The 16,706-nt window shown below is 31.6% G+C and overlaps 2 long non-coding RNA genes across 3 annotated transcripts; one reads left to right on the top strand and one right to left on the bottom strand.

Moving 5' to 3' along the window:
- Window positions 1-4,425: 4,425 nt before the first annotated feature.
- Window positions 4,426-5,536, top strand: LOC106317560. Its single transcript, XR_001265157.1, has 3 exons — window positions 4,426-4,789; window positions 4,975-5,215; window positions 5,296-5,536. It is a non-coding gene; the product is annotated as an uncharacterized LOC106317560 (long non-coding RNA).
- Window positions 5,537-14,615: 9,079 nt separating this feature from the next.
- On the bottom strand, window positions 14,616-16,044 carry LOC106315655. Of its 2 annotated transcripts, none has more exons than XR_001264642.1 (3): window positions 15,719-16,044; window positions 14,968-15,390; window positions 14,616-14,884 (listed from the first exon to the last, which is right to left on the bottom strand). It is a non-coding gene; the product is annotated as an uncharacterized LOC106315655 (long non-coding RNA). The 2 variants fall into 2 exon arrangements; XR_001264643.1 differs by having other exon boundaries at window positions 15,724-16,044.
- Between the last annotated feature and the right edge of the window lie 662 nt (window positions 16,045-16,706).

The raw sequence follows: 16,706 nt of genomic DNA, 5'->3' as shown, positions 1-16,706 counted from the left end.
GATCATTATTTATATGATATCGCACACGAAAGAAAAATTTCTGTTTTTAAAATTATCTAATTAACTCTATACTCACTTTTTTATATTTTTTATATGATATCACACATTTGTAAAAAAATAGATAGTTTAAGATGCAAAAAAAATATTTACTTAATGAATATAATATGAACGAATATTACAAATACATCATTTAATAAAATAAATAATTAAAAACTGAAAATTCATATCCGCGCTGGCGCGCGGATCAGGGTCTAGTATATTACTAAAGTAGAAGTACTTTAAGCTTTTGTTTGGCAACATATATAGCAGTTAAAAAAAATAATGATGTTTGGAAACATAGATAGGAGCAAGTTAGGAAAAAAAAAAGTAATGGGGTTATGCTATTAAAATAATTAGAAGTTCATTACATTATATTTAAAACTAATGAGTTTATGTTACTTGGTATACATATTCAAATCAAAATAATAATTTAAAATTGATTTATATCGAAAATTCATTCAAAAATATACATATATTCAAAATTTAATTTTTACTAACACATTTTCCAATAACCATCATAAAAATATTTTCAATATATATAAGAAAAATACAATACAAAGTCTAATTTCGAACACCAACTTAAATTATGGTTTTTATATTTCACATTGAAATTTAAAAATATAATATATGTGATTATTTAAATGATTGTACGTATAAAATATTATTAATTATAAGAAAATTTATTTGATGGTACGTATAAAGTACGATTAATTATATGATAACACATATTTTTGTGACCTATGATGACACATATGGGATATATATAATAGTGATTAGGGGTGGGCGTTTGGTAGGATATATAATAGTGATTAGGGGTGGGAGTTCAGGTTCGTTTTCGGGTCTGTTTGGGATTTCGTGTTCGGTTCAGATCTTTGAGGATTCAGTTCAAATTTGGATAACCAATTTAAATTGGTTTGGTTTAAATATTTGGATAGAGAATTAATAATTATTTAAGTATTTTTGGAGTTTTGAGTATATTTTAACTATTTTAGATATTTACGTTTGATTATTTATATATTTTCAAGTATTTAAACGAACTTAAAAGTATCATATATATTATGGATGTTTTTATATATATTAAATCTAAAAATAATTAATATATATAAGTATATAAATCAATTTTGGATACCCAAAATACTTCGGTTCAGATCGGATTAGGTACAAATACCAAAATTTTGAATAATTCGGATATTTAATCAATTTCGGTTCGGATTTGGTACTACTTATTCGGTTTGGGATCAGTTCGATTCTTCGAATTCGGGTTTTTTGCCCAACCCGAAATAGTGACATAAAAAAATAAATATCATCATATTTTTTAAAAAATACATCCGCGCGCGGGGCAAAATCTAGTTAGTTTTAAAGTGGCAAGGGTGGAAGCACTGTAGCATACTGGTTAAGGTTTAAAGGCTTCTACACCCAGGTCTGGGGTTCGAATCCCAGACTATGCAATTTACTGCAGATTACAGAAAATCCAGGTTTCAAGTCCCGAAGAGAGTTATTTATTAAACAATTATGCCAGACTACGGAAGAAAGGCTTACAAGGGATCTTCAACATGGTGCAAGTAAATCTTGCCAAGCGTGGATCTTCATAGGACGGCACAGGTGATGCAGTTAAGCGTAGGTCTTCAGAAAGCATGTAGTATTGTTGGTTATCGAATCGTCTATATAATCTTTCTCATATCATAATTGTAAGATCATAATAAATCAGCATTAAAAAAAAATACAAGAATTTTGAACTAAGCCTAGTAGAGAATGTGGCTCTCTCATATACATTCGATATTACATTCAAAAATGATAAGAAAGGTAAAAGATGAAAATAATTTTTTTTACATTTTGAGTATATTATTTACAAAAAAATAACGAAATATGTTTTTAAACCATATCTTATCAGTTATTTAAATGCATATTGTACTAATTAAACTTTTTTCAGAGCCCGATAAGCCGATAACAAGACCCATATTATTAGGGTTCATTGCCAAACTATAATCCATACTAAATTCAGGCCCACTTAAATTGATGATATCAATTTTATTTTATTCTTTCGAAAGTTGAATATAATAAAATTGTTAAAGAGAAGGTTTATCCTTATTAGTGATTATCTATTAAGGTGATGTCTTGTTGCCCATTCCATCACGTGGCTTGTTGCCAAGATAATTACGTGGCTTATTGCCACCTCCATCAAAGACTTCATGTTCCTATAAATACCCTCATGTGTAATAGAAAGTGATTAAGTCAAACGTTAATATTAAAAGGCTCACAACTCTCTCTCTCTCGTTTTTTCGTATACACAAACTTAAATAATCAAATTCTCTCCTTTGCTTTTATGTTATCAAAGCTTTGTTTTTTATAATAAACAAGGGGTGTGTCCGCGCGTAAGTGGTGTATTTATTTTATTTAATTTATGTAATAATTTTATTTCATGAAATTTTTTGAAAGTATAGTTTTTTTATATTTTATTGCTATAATTAATTGATGTTATAGGATGTTATTATCTACTGCACAGTATATTGTATTTGTTATATATTTTTTGAAAATATGTAGTATATTTTATATTGTACTTAGGGTATGACTGGTTTTTTCGCTACCACCCGTAAACACAACTTTTGCGGTTGGTAGCGGTTGTTGGCTTTTGTAACAATCACTCAAACCGCTCTAAACCGTTTCAAACCGTTATAAACTTCATAAATTCAAAAGTTGGTTCCAGCTAGAATTTGCGGTTGCGGGCGGTTGCGGAAGAATATTTTTTTCACTTTTTTTCAAAAACAATATAAATACAACAATAAAAATATTCAATAAAAATTTTAAATTGGAATTATAAAAATACTAAAATATATCTACGATATTTTAATTAATACTATACATTTTTTAAATAAAAAATATTTTCTATAGTGTTAAAACTATAAATTTCTAAATATAATTTTATATTTATTATAATATTATGATTTTTGATATTTTTATAATTATATAAAATATAAATATTGTTAATTTATTATTTAGCCGCTGCTGCATTAGGTAGTTACCCAGTCATAAGAATCCCGCAAACGCACTAATTTCTAACCGCAAAACCAGTCATACAAATCTCTTAACACCGCTAGAAACCGCAACCACCCGCATCGGCAAAATTCCGTAACCGCAAACGTTTCGTTTGAACCAGCCCTTAATTAAGATTTTACGGTTATGATAGATATTGTTGGAGCTTAATTGGTGCTTATATAATTATCTAATACTAATATAATATATTCTATTGTTTATATAATCGGTGGTTTAATATTTGTTAAATACTCAAAATCCATTGTAGAGATATCAATGGATCTGGGGTTATAGTTGTCAAATGGGCGGGCTAACCATTGGTTGTCCATGTCCAAATATAAATAGGTTTAATTTGGTGACATCCATTTGTCCATGCGGATTATAAATGGACAAGAATCACATGACCAATGGGTAATGGGCGTTAATGGATTTGGACTATGTGGACATGGACGGTCCAATGGTCAACAAAAAGCTAAAGTTTCTAAAATCTGAATTTTCCTGCCAAAATCGCAAAATTGATTTTCCGCTAAAATCTTAATATTAAGTTTTTTTTGTCAAAACCATAAAATAAAGTATTCCAGCTAAAACCGCAAAATCATAATTTTCGCCAAAACCGCAAAATCGAGGTTTCTTGCCAAAATCGTAAAATCGAGTTTTCCCGCCAAAACCAAAAATTGATTTTTTCCGCCAAAACCGGAAATCGAGTTTTTTCACCAAAACCAAAAATCGAGTTTTACCGCTAAAACCAAAAATCGAGTTTTCCCGCCTTAACCGCAAAATCGAGTTTTTCCGCTAAAACCGCAAAAATCGAGTTTTCCCGCTAAAACCGAAAAAATCGAGTTTTCCCGTTAAAGCCTCAAAATTGGGGTTTCTTGCCAAAATCGGAAAATCTAGTTTTTTTTTGCTAAAACCGAAAAATCGATTTTCCCCGCCACAACCGCAAAATTGACTTTTTCCGCCAAAACCGCAAAATTTAAACTTTTCTTATATGGTCTATTGTGGACTCCATGGCATCACATGTAAACATGAGTGTTTGTGGGTCTGGTCCTTAATGGACATGGTTCTTAATGGACATGGTCACTTTCTGACCGCAAACAATAAATGGACAAATGGATATGGGCTAATCGACCTGGGCTAACCCAGTTTATGGCTCTACTGGGGGTAACAAATTATTTGGAAGAATATAATGGAGGCCCATAATTAGAGAAATGTTTAGTGAAGCAATGGGAAAGGGTTAGTAAAGCATAATTGTGGCCCATTTTCTGTATTTATTTGTTTGGCTGTCGTTGTGTTTAGACGACATTGGCGATGGATTGGAGAAGAGTATTTTGTAATCAGGAAACAAAGAGAATTAAGGCCGAGAAATCTATAGATCTATTGAGTTTCTTGTTTCTTCATTGTTATCCAACAACAACCATTCGAATTTCTTCATCTCCTTAATCTTTTCTCATTACGTACGTGGTTGCTCTAGCTTTCTTTGTGGTGGCTGCAACGATGAACATAGTCGTTCTGCAATAGTTGTAGACCATAAAAGGGTAGGAAGATATTTTAGTTAATTCACTGTCTAACCTATGTTTTCTCATGTTTCTGTTGTGGAGTTTGTTGCACTGGAGCTACCGATGCTCTGTAGTCTGTATTCCTCGGCAATCCACAAAGGTGTCTTTGTTTTGAGCATGAAGATGTTGTCGAGGTCTGGACTCTACGTTGATTTACGGGAAGGGTAGGTGCTAGTGGATCGAGTGTTACTCTTGTTGAATCTGTATTTAGTGAACAATTTAATTAAGCTATGGCAGTATGTTTTATCAATTTAATTTTGAGGAAGCTAACGTTTGTGGCCAGTATATCCTACTTAGGGACATATAATCATTGTAGCTGACTTTGACTGATGGATTGTCTTCTTTTCAGTGGACAGATGGACGGGCGTCTTACCCTAACAACTTTGCCCAAGGACTCTGCAAATGTTTCAGGATGAATGTATATAGGCTGGCGCTGTAATGGCTTCTAAAAATCTGTGAGGGTAGTAGATGATAGTAAAAAATATTTTCAAACACACCTTTAGCAGCTACCAAAGGACTGTACCACTGTCGAATGTACTCAGGTCTTAACCATGGTTATCTGTCCAAATGCTTAGCAACACCTGCAAAAGGTTGATCAATCTTTTTAGCTTAGTTCCATACAGCTTTTAATATGACAAAAGTTGTTTTCTAACAAAACCTGGCTCTTCAGTGAGCGTTTGAGACAGAGCGTGTGAGGGTTGGAGGTTGATGCGCTGTGTTTGTCTGCTTGCTTTCACAGAACTTGATCATGGATCGTCGGCGGTGCTGGTATTTTTCTTCTTCGCCATTTAAGTGTTTTGATATATTTGGAGCTTGTGAATGTCAGAGATATTTGAGAGACACATGTATGTAAGTAGCTTGTAACTCTGACTATCTGCTCATATGGTAGTATATATTTTCATTTGGCTTTTTGTTTTCCACGGCAGTTGTTGTAGATAGCTTTGATTTTTTTGTTTATGGTGACCATTAAAGTCTTTTATTTTTGCCTTAACGTATTCGGACTCAAATTATTTATAACATATAATGACATTAGTATGGCAGAAGAATATTAAGTAGAGTAATATTTACTGTATCCATGGAGAATTATGTGATCGATTGATTAAGTCTGATTTCAGAGGTATGTGCCTAGGTGTTCTACAATTGCATGGTAGCTAATTTGTGCTAATGTTTTTGGGGTTTGGTTGATAATATGTAGAAGCTACGTTATGTGTTCCTTTGAAATTGCCAATTATCATTTCCAAATAATGTAATATGGTCATCGCTTATAAGTATAGTTGTGGTTTTCAAATATATAAAAATAAGTTAAATACGACATTAGGTATTTACGTGGGGATGACGTAACCGCAATTATATTATTACACTTAGGATAATCGCAAAACAACCAAGGCCCATTCGTCGAAGCCCAAAACAGTCCGTAAGTGAGTTGTGGCGCAGGTAATAGACGCTGACGTGGCGCAATTTCCTTCCTCTGAGACGCTGACGTGGCAGCATGAGAAGAGAATCTCTTCTCCTTTATATATATAGATAGATACACAACACGTTATCAACACGAACGCTCTCTGACCAGCGAAAACCAAACAAGATAAGTTTTAATTTCTATTTTTCAATATATTTAATTTATTTAAATTTTATTATTATTCCAGAGTGAGAGACTAGACCCTCTCCGTTTATTTTTCGGGATGATAGGCGCTGTCTTTCCGGACTGATCGTTATGGTAGGCTATGCCTTCACGATCAGAGAAACACGTAGTAGGTTTTGCCTCCGTGAATAAAAAAAAAAAATGTCAAAAATGGTAGACTAAGTCTCCTCGGACTTTGAAATAATTAAAAGTCAAAATGGTGGACCATGTCTCCTTGGACTTTGAAAAATAATGATCAATATGGTAGTCTATGACTCATCGGATCATGTGGTAGGCTAAGCCTCCTGATTTTATTTATGCTATTTAAATTTCTGCAGTTTAAGTTTATGCTTTTATTTTATGCCTTTAATTTCTGCATTTAAATTTCCGTCTTTACTATATTTATATTATTAATCTATGAAATGGGTCAAATTTGACAAAGCTCAAAATAAATGCCCTTGATATTACGGAAAATAGTTATATGACCTGGGCAGTGGGTGCAAAGATGCACCTTAGAGAAAATGAGCTTTTAGAAATCATCGATATAAACTATATCGGATGAGAAAAAGATAAAGCCATGATATTTACACCAATTCAATGATGGTTTATAAGATGAGGTGTATTATGAGAAAAAATCTAAAAGATCTTTATAATTAAATCCTTGAAAGAAAGGATTCACTAAATAGTCGGAGTTAATGTAAATCCTCTGAGTAAACTGGAAAAATAAATGAAATCATGATACTAAACCATCAAGTCGGTCCTACTAGAAAATGACGAGGGTGTGGATGCGGTTGAAACCGGTATCGTGGTCGTGGAAGAGGACGAGGAAGAAGATTCCGTCCCTATAAGAATAATGGAAACTTCCACGAAAAATGAAAGTGGTCGAGTGATAAAAGGCAAACAGAAAAGGTTTGCTACAGGTGCGGCAAGAAAGAATTTTGGGTACGTATTTGTCGTATTCCCAAATATTTAGCTGATCTGTATTGAGAATTAAAATAAAAAGAGAAAGGAAATGAAACCAACTTCATCTCTTATGAGCCCGGACCATCTTTCATGGCTTAAAAGTTATACTCATCTTGATATCAGATTTTCTGGTCGGTCCAAAAAATAAAAATGAGAATATCGATGTGACATGAGAATTATTTTTCTGAAGAAAATTTTGAGATTCGGGATGGAGATAGGCATACTTGGCAGATATTGGTCATCGTACATGACTACTAAAGGTAACAAATATCTTTTCTCTCTCAAATTAAATAAGTATAGTATGTAGTACTATAAACATATTATTGGTTCTAAATGAGCTTATGATGAAAAGACATGCATAAGAAAAAGATGGCAAAATTATAAATGAGTGGTAAACCTGAAGTTTACTGATATATAGCCATCTCCAATAATGTTATCGACATTATTGTGAAATGTAGAAAAACTCCTAGTTTTTCACATATAGCATGTTTTAAAAAAAAATAAAGGAAACCATCATGGGTGATGAATCATCACACAAGTTCACTATATGTGATTTCTTTAAGCAGACCCCAAATTAAGATCTCACTCTAAAGGATTTGAAACATAATTCATCCCAAAATGGGAAAAATGAATATGTTATTGGTTCTAGAGTGGGATTTAGTACGAGATTTTAGACATGGAGTGTCATCATTTCGAGGAGGAGAATTAAAGAATCCTAATGAGTGGAACATTGGAAAATTATGTTCGCACTTGAAAAAAGAACTTGATAAAGTGAATTCAAGTAAGATGATCCCCATGATCGGGTGTAAACATGCAGTTGTGCATGTAATAAAGACATATACAATCCAGAGGGATAAGTATATGGATAATTAGAAATATGCTCGCAAGTTTGCTAGAAGCATATGATAAGCTGATGGAATGAGATATGTGAAATGGATTACAATGAAAAGTAGAATAATCCATTTACAAAATGCCTGCCAGACATTTTGATGAAATAATGAAATCTCATATTCCAACTGAAAAGGCTCTAATAAGAAGTGTCCTAAAAGGATGATATATAAGTGTGTCCTAAAAGGATAATATATGAGTCTATGGCACGCTAGAGACATGATAGACCACTTTGGTTCCAAAGAATCCTCGAAATGGAGAAAAAATATAAATAGAGGATGAATCTCATGATGAGACCGTTGATATGGTTAATATAATAGTCAGGTACCTGGGTAAATCATTAATGATGATAAAGAGATCTCGATTAACCATATCAGTACGGGTAAAAAGATGGAACCAAAGAGAAAATATATTGTCGACAATAATGAAAAAGCGCTATATAAATAAGGATTATGAATCTACCTCTATGTATGAGGGTAGAGTGAATTGATTGGCCATCAATTCGATATAAAGCTCGTTAGAAAAACGAGAGATTTTTGGACCAAAAGTCCAAGGTATATATTTCTCCAGAGAACGAAATGAAAGATGACCTTGAGGTATGAAAAACGGCTTGTTCCAAGGTCACTGGAGAAAAATTAAAATAGATGCAATATATTGATATGTCTGGCAGGACATAAACGACGTGAGTTGCATCTTGATATTTAGAAGTCCCTGGAGAGTTAAAGATGCTCTCGGGAATGTATAAAACTCTGGAAGAATTAGAACAAGCCGTATATAAGGTATCTTGAACTGGTAACTAGTGATATGTTTACGTCACAGTGTCCCGATTGCCATTTTAATGAGGATGAATTTCCAGCGTTAGGGGGAGGAATTAGTAGAATTTCTAAAGAGATTACTTGGTGTACACCGTCGTTGTTACACCTTGATCCCCCTACGAATCAAAGAGGGCTGGAAATTCAGGAAATTGTGCATTTGCATAATTTGGCAAACCAGTTACCAAACGTGTTCACAGATACGACATGATATACCCACTGAAAATGTTCCATCAAGAATTGATGTTCCTAAAGAATAAACTGGTGGTAACAAAATGAATGAACCTAGGGTTCAATTAAAGAGGGGGGAGACTAGCGGGTTCTAAAGATAAAAAAATCCCCAAAAGAAAAAAAAATTTATTGAGCAAAGTGGAAAGGTTTCAGAAGAACCTGATACTGAAAAATGTCTGAAAGAAGGCATAGATGAAAAGGTTCAAAATGAACCAAATAAAGATGATCCAGATGACGAAACGAGAACAGAAAAGTATGAGATTTCCATCAACTACGCCCCTGATGAAAAGTTATAAGATAAACGATGTTGATGGAATGTTCTCCTTTTCTGTGTCCAAAGAGATCGATCATGAAAATGATGATCCAAGGTCCATTTTGGAATGTTAAAAAGACATTACTGGGAGGAGTGGCAGAAGGCCATTCAAATTGAATCATTCTCGCTGAATAAAAGGAATGTATTTGGAACTATAGTCATAACGCCTGAGAATATAAATCTTGTTGGGTATAAGTGGGTATTCGTGAGAAAAGTAACACGATATAAAGCCTGATTAGTTGCCCAAGGATTTTCTCAGAGACCGGGAATTGATTTTGAGAAAACGTATTCCCCGGTAATTGATGCAATTACGTTTAGATTTTTGATGAGCCTAACGACATCTAAAAATCTTGAAATGCATCTCATGGACGTTGTGACTGCATATTTTTATGGATTGTTGGATAAAGATATATATGAAACTCCCTGAGGGATTGAAAATACCAGGGATATTGAAAGAAAAATCCAGGGAGATTTGTTCGGTCAAGTTACAGCGATCACTTTACGGATTAAAGCAATCCGGACGCATGTGGTACAATCGCTTAAGTGAATATCTTTTGAGTAAAGAATATGTGAATAATGCGATATGTCCATGCGTTTTTATAAAAAAATCGTCATTTGGCTTTGTGATCATTGCTGTACATGTAGATGACATGAACATAATTGAAACTCAAAAGGAGGTTGATGATGCTCGAACTCATATGAAAGAGGAGTTCGAAATGAAAGATCTCGACAAGATAAAGTTTTGTCTTGGGCTCAAGATAGAGCATATCCGAGAAGGAGTTTATGTGCATCAATCAAACTATATGAAAAGGTTGTTGAAATGCTTTTATATGGATAAAGCAACTCCTTTGAGTACTCCAATGGTAAATAGATCTCTCGATGTTGAAAGAGATGTTGTTTTAAAAGATCCTGGTAAGATCTTATAAGTACTTTGGAGATGCTAATGGTAATAAAGCATATATGAGCTTATATGTCTTGCGAATTGTATTTGATTAAATATACTTTAAGACACTAATGCCTTTGCAAGATACAGCTCATTTCCGATTCATGGAAATTAGAATGACGTCGAGAACATATTCGTTCTCTCCAAGGTACATTTGATTTAGGGTTGATTTAATATAGAAAACCCGAGTTTGGTATGGTTAGTTTTGCAGATGCATGATACTTGTCAGATCCTCATAAGGCTCGATCGCAAACCGGTTATGTTTTTACAATTAGTGGAACCGCGATCTCTTGGCGGTCCCAGAAACAAACTCTGGTTGCGACATCTTCGAATCATGCATAAACTATTGCGCTTCACGAAGTATGTCGAGAATGTGTGTGGCTTCGGTCAATGAGTCACCACATACAAGAATCAAGCTGAATAGTCAATTAGAAAGAGCCGACGAAAGTATTTGAAGACAATTCGGCTTGTGCCGCTCAACTCAAAGAAGGCTACACCAAAAGCGACAGAACAAAGCATATCCCTCCGAGATTTTTCTCATACATAAGGGAGCTCGAGAAAAATAAAGATGTGGACATCGAGTATGTACGGTCATGCGACAATCCGACTGATTTTTTCACAAAAGCTCTTCCGACTACAACATTTCGAAAACATGTCTATGGTAACGGAATGCGGCATTTGCGTCACCTGTGACAAGAAATCTATATCTACTATTCTCAGGGGGAGATTATGACAGTGTACTCTTTTTCTCTCGTCATGATTTTTGTCCCAATGAGTTTTTCCATGACTAGGTTTTCAACGAAGCACAACGTAATAGAAAATAGATAATCAAGGAGAAGTGTTAAAGATAAGGTTTATCCTTATTAGTGATTATCTATTAAGGTGATGTCTTGTTGCCCACTCCATCACATGGCTTGTTGCCAAGACAATTATGCGGCTTATTACCACCTCCATCACTGACTTCATGTTCCTATAAATATCCTCGTGTGTAATAGAAAGTGATTAAGTCGAACGTTAATAATAAAAGGCTCACAACTCTCTCTCTCGTGTTTTCATATACACAAATTTAAATAATCAAATTTTCTCCTTTGCTTTTATGTTATCAAAGCTTTGTTCTTTATAATAAATATATAACAAAAATAATTTATTTATCTATCTCTGTAGAGCACTTTAACTCAATTTGCCCTAATAAAAAAAAAGTTATTCTCAATACCTCTTCTTTATTTTCAATGCCCTTCCTTTAGTTCTCTTCCACAACTTACCCTTTTCTTTTTCTATTAATGGTTTTTTTGCCCAGATTTTATGCGATGGGTCCCAAATTTATTTTAATATTTTTTTATCATTTTGATACAGATTTTATGCAAGTGGGTCCCATCTTTATTTAATATTTCTTTTTTTTTTCTAGTCATAATTTATTTCAAAGCTTTATTTCTTTATTTTTCTTTAACTCTTATTTTTATAATTTAATAATAATCTTTAAAAAATATTATAATAAAAATTTCTTACTTAATTTTAATTGCCAATTAATTTAAACAATCAGACCTAATACGTATTAATATAAACTAATTAGTTTTCTTCTTTCTTCCAATAAATTTAATGATTAAACCTAGTATTTAATATATTTTTTATTCATATCTTAAATTTACGAATGTAATTTTCATATCGATTAAAATTAAACTGATGACGTAAGGTGACTTTAATATTTAAATATGTAATATAATTATAATTTTTATAAATTAATATTCTGTAAACGAACAAATATAATATATTGATAAATTTTATCGGGATTGAGTTTTATCAATTCAATAGGTAATATAATGTATTAATAAATTTTATTATTTATAAATATATATATATATATTCCCATTTAAAATATAAACTAGACTTTGACCCGCCTTTCTAAAAGGACAGGTATATTTTTGGTTGATTGTTTCTAAAATTATTGAAAACAATTATGTGTTTTGATTAAATAGAATGTTATTTGAAATTTTAAGATTATAGTGTTTTGCAAAATGAGCAAATGTAGTTTTGCTTTTTGTTTTTAAAATATTTTTTTTGTTGCTTAATTTTGTACTTGGCAAGATTTTAAATTTAGCAACACTCTTCTTAGAACTGACTTTATGCAAAACATGTAAGTTTATTGGTACTACATATAAAATGTTTAGTTGTTAGGAATGAAAAAAAACAATAGAAATCATATTATTGTTACAAATTCAGACATAGTTGCATTGAACATGAATAATATATATTTTTATACCGGATGCATAATTCATCGTCATGTATGTGATGTAACATATTAAAATAAAAATTTGAGTATGATAAGAATAATATATGTTAGTGGCCGTTCGTTGTCAAAAAAAAAAATAATAATATATGTTAGTCATACAAATACATTTACAAATATGTATTTTCTCTTTGTGATCCCCAAATTAGCCTTCTAATTTTTTTTAATAAATTTGCCACCTCATTAAAATATTAAACCATGAATTAAATTTATATTAATATATCAAAAATGAACTGGATCCCATAATAAACTTTAACCAATGAAAACTTTCTATCCATTTCTCTTTCTTCTTCAACTTGACCTCTTCCCTTTTGTTTTCCTTTATTAACGTGACTGAAACTTCATAAAACATGTACTGTATGTTCATTTCTTATGAAAGTTGTTGTAAAATAACTTTAAAATTCTAAGTATATTAAAGCTAATGTAAATAATAAAATATTTGCTAAGAGTTTCGGGAGATTAAAACCAAGTTTTAAAACTATTTTTTTTTGGTTTTAGATTTATTATATCCGTTTAAAAAATTGTCTAGAATATCATTAAAATGAATTATATATCTTAGGTAATGTAAATAATGTAAGATTTACAGAGAATTTCAGAAGATTGAAAACGAGTTTTAAAATTGTGTTTTCTGGGTTTTAAGTTTATAATGTTCGCTTTTTGCAGAAATTTTATCTCGAATATAACTAAAATAAAGTGTATATCTTGGGTAAAGTAAATAATGTAAGATTTAATGAAAATTTTGAGACATTTTTTTTTAAACTGCTTTTATGGGGTTTGGTTTATTTTACTTCATTTTGAAGTATAGGACTTTAATATGGTCATAGAATATGATAATAGTGGTTTAATAGAATGAGAGACGCACCACAAATCGTTGCAGTTATTTTAACTCAAGATCATCCTGGTAGTTTTGACGCACCAGTTATTCTTTATTATGTTTTCATTATGTGTAATCGGACAACTAGAATTACTGGGTTTATTGTGTGTAATCGGATTACTAAAATTATTAGATTTATTGTGTGTAATTCGGACTAGTAGAATTACTGGGTTTATTATGTGTAATTTGGACTACTAAGATTACTTGGTTTTATTATGTGTAATTTAAAACTCCTATATATTGCAAATATTACATATATTTAACATATAGAACCCACATATTATCTATTAGTAGCCTATGTATATAGTCAATAAGACTATTAAAACTATTTAGATTATTATTTTCTATAGTTTTAGGAATATTTATTATGTTCCCAAAATGATTCATTAACTTTTATGGTTGCTGTGTGAATCATAAGGTTATAGTAAGAAGAATATATAAAAATACTTATTTCTGGTAATTTTTTTATATAATACTCTTCTTTAATGACATTCATTGTATAAAATCATTAGTTTTACTACAAAATATAATATATCATTTGGATATGGTTTTACTAGTAAAATTTGAAATTTGTCAAAGTATTACTATTATAAATTAGTATTACTACCACCTTAAAGATTACCAAAAATTACTAAGTCTAATTGAAATATTAAATTTATGTATATAACGGCTGTGAATTTTACATGAGTATTTTTTAAATTATTATTTTAACATGCGCTATACATGTACGTTTTACATGATTACTTTTTATATTATTATTTTTACATGAGTAAGACAAAATGGATTTTATGAAACATAAAACGTTTTTAAAATCTAAAATAAGAAGATAAAATTTTAAAACTTTTTAATTATTTGTAAATGATGGAAGGTGTAATGTGATATATTACTTCAACTTAATATTTACTTTACTTGACAAAAAAAAAATGTGTTTGTAGAAGAAAAAAAGACTTAAACTTTAATCCTACATTTTATAAAAACAATTTAATATGGGCATTTTTTTTTTCAAATGAAACATGCTTAAATAATGGGAATTAATCAAAGATGAAAGGAGAATGTGTCACATCTAAAGAAGATAATGAAAACTACATTAATAAAAATCGAGTGTATAATTAAATGTTAACATATATTTAAATCTTTTTCTACATTTAATCTGATTTGATTACAAAACTGTCTGTGTTTATTTCGTAATATGTTCAGCTTGCCTCTGCAATGAACTTGATATCACACAACTCCGCTTAAACCTTCGATTATTGCTGACACGGTTCCTTGTCGAGATCGGTCGACCCAGTTCTTGTCTTCCTCAACTCACCTCTGTGAAATTCTCCGGAAGAAACTGAATACAACAAACAAAACTAACATTAATAGAGACAGAACCTCATCACTAATGAACTGAGAAAGACAAAGGAGCATGCTTACCTTCTGTACAAGAGCGTCAACATTGTCCTTTTGCTTAAGTCCTACCGGTATTGCCAACAAGCAACGGTTCCACAACATTGTCCTGTTACTAAAGACAGCAGAAGATCTTATAGCAGCTAATAATATTTGATTCCTTTGTAGCTAACTGGAACTTAAAGAAAAATCTAACCCTAGATTCAATCTAAGCAACTAAGCACAAGTAGGACACCTCTAAGCAAGCTATCTACCAAGAAAAACATATTCCATCTATTAAGCCTCTTCATCTCTACATACAATCTACCAAGGTCAGAGTCTTTTCTGATCACAAAAATTTAAAATCTCACAGCTCAAGTCACCACTAAGAGACTGGTTAAAAGGAATATAGATTCGGAGTTATTCATCAGCATCACTCTCCAAGTTTAAACCTGCATCTTCTCTATATCCCTACACCACAAACATGTATATCAATCTCAGGAATATAGACTATAGAGATGTATCAAACAATTCTAAATCTATAGATTTATAGTTTTTTTTTATTTAAGTTCCATGGGTCAAAAGTAAATCAAGAGTCAATACTTCAAAACATTTAACATCAACCCAGAAAAACATCAATCATGAATCAAACAATTCTAAATCTACAGACTTTACCAAAATTTCCCCCAAATTCATAGCTAAAACACGCTTTTCACAGATTCTATACAAAGTTACAATTTTCTCAAATTTTTCTGAACCTAATTACAAAATTTGACCAGGGAAAAAACAAAACACTTACCAAACCATGATTTACAAAATTAGGAAGAAGATGAAGACCGTCGGTTGAAACATTGATTTCTATGGAGAATAAAGAAGAAACAAAGAGAATCGCGGATTTGGGTTACTAGTCGTCGCCTTTTCAATTGAACGAGAGAGAAAGAAGAAGAAAAATATTCGTGACTTTGCGTTTAGGTCTAAGAAAGTTAGAAGAAAGATGAAGAATATCGACGAAGGCTCGATTGGAGGCTCGATGTTAATGGAAACAGAAGAGAAAGTCGGGTCGGAGCCGTGGCCGTTTCTATCGTCTCTCGTCTCGAGAGAGAGTCGAGACTGGGGATTTAGAGAAATGAGAGACATAACATTTTACGGCGTCGTTTAGAGTTTATGTTAAAAATCTGAGGTTGACCCGGTTGGGTTTGGGTCGGAGTCGGATAGTTAGGTTGGGTCAAAGTAATAAGTCCATTTTATTAAGGGTACAAAGGTCTTTAACTCGGTTTCGAATTTAAAAATAAATAAAAAAGAAATTGTTTTAATTGATGGGATAAATTAGAATTTTCCAAGAGAGGAAGGGGTATATTGAGCTAATAATCTTAGTAGAATCCCCAACGGACTTTAACTTAATATGCCCTTTTAAAAGAAAATCTTTATCTCTTCTCTATTTTCAGTATCCTTCTCTCCTTGTTATTCCTAAATTACCTTATAATTGTTTAATACTCCATCCGTTCCTTAATGATAGATTTTTTAGAAAAAAAATTTGTTTCAGAAAGATATATTTTTGGTGTTTTCTATGAAAAAATTGTAAACTTCAAGAGAATTAATTGACTTTATTGAATTACTATTGGCTAAAAGTTATTGAAAATTGAAAATTACAGAAAATGATACACTTATTATGATAGTTTAACGCGTTTTTTTAATATGTGCGAAAATACTAAAAAGTCTATTTTTTAGAAACGGATGGCCACTTCACCAATTCATGAATTAAACAAACTATTTACAAATCAATTCAC

Source organism: Brassica oleracea, chromosome C9 (assembly GCF_000695525.1).
Source record: "Brassica oleracea var. oleracea cultivar TO1000 chromosome C9, BOL, whole genome shotgun sequence".
NCBI classification, from domain to species: domain Eukaryota; kingdom Viridiplantae; phylum Streptophyta; class Magnoliopsida; order Brassicales; family Brassicaceae; genus Brassica; species Brassica oleracea.
This window is presented reverse-complemented; position numbering and strand designations above follow the sequence as displayed.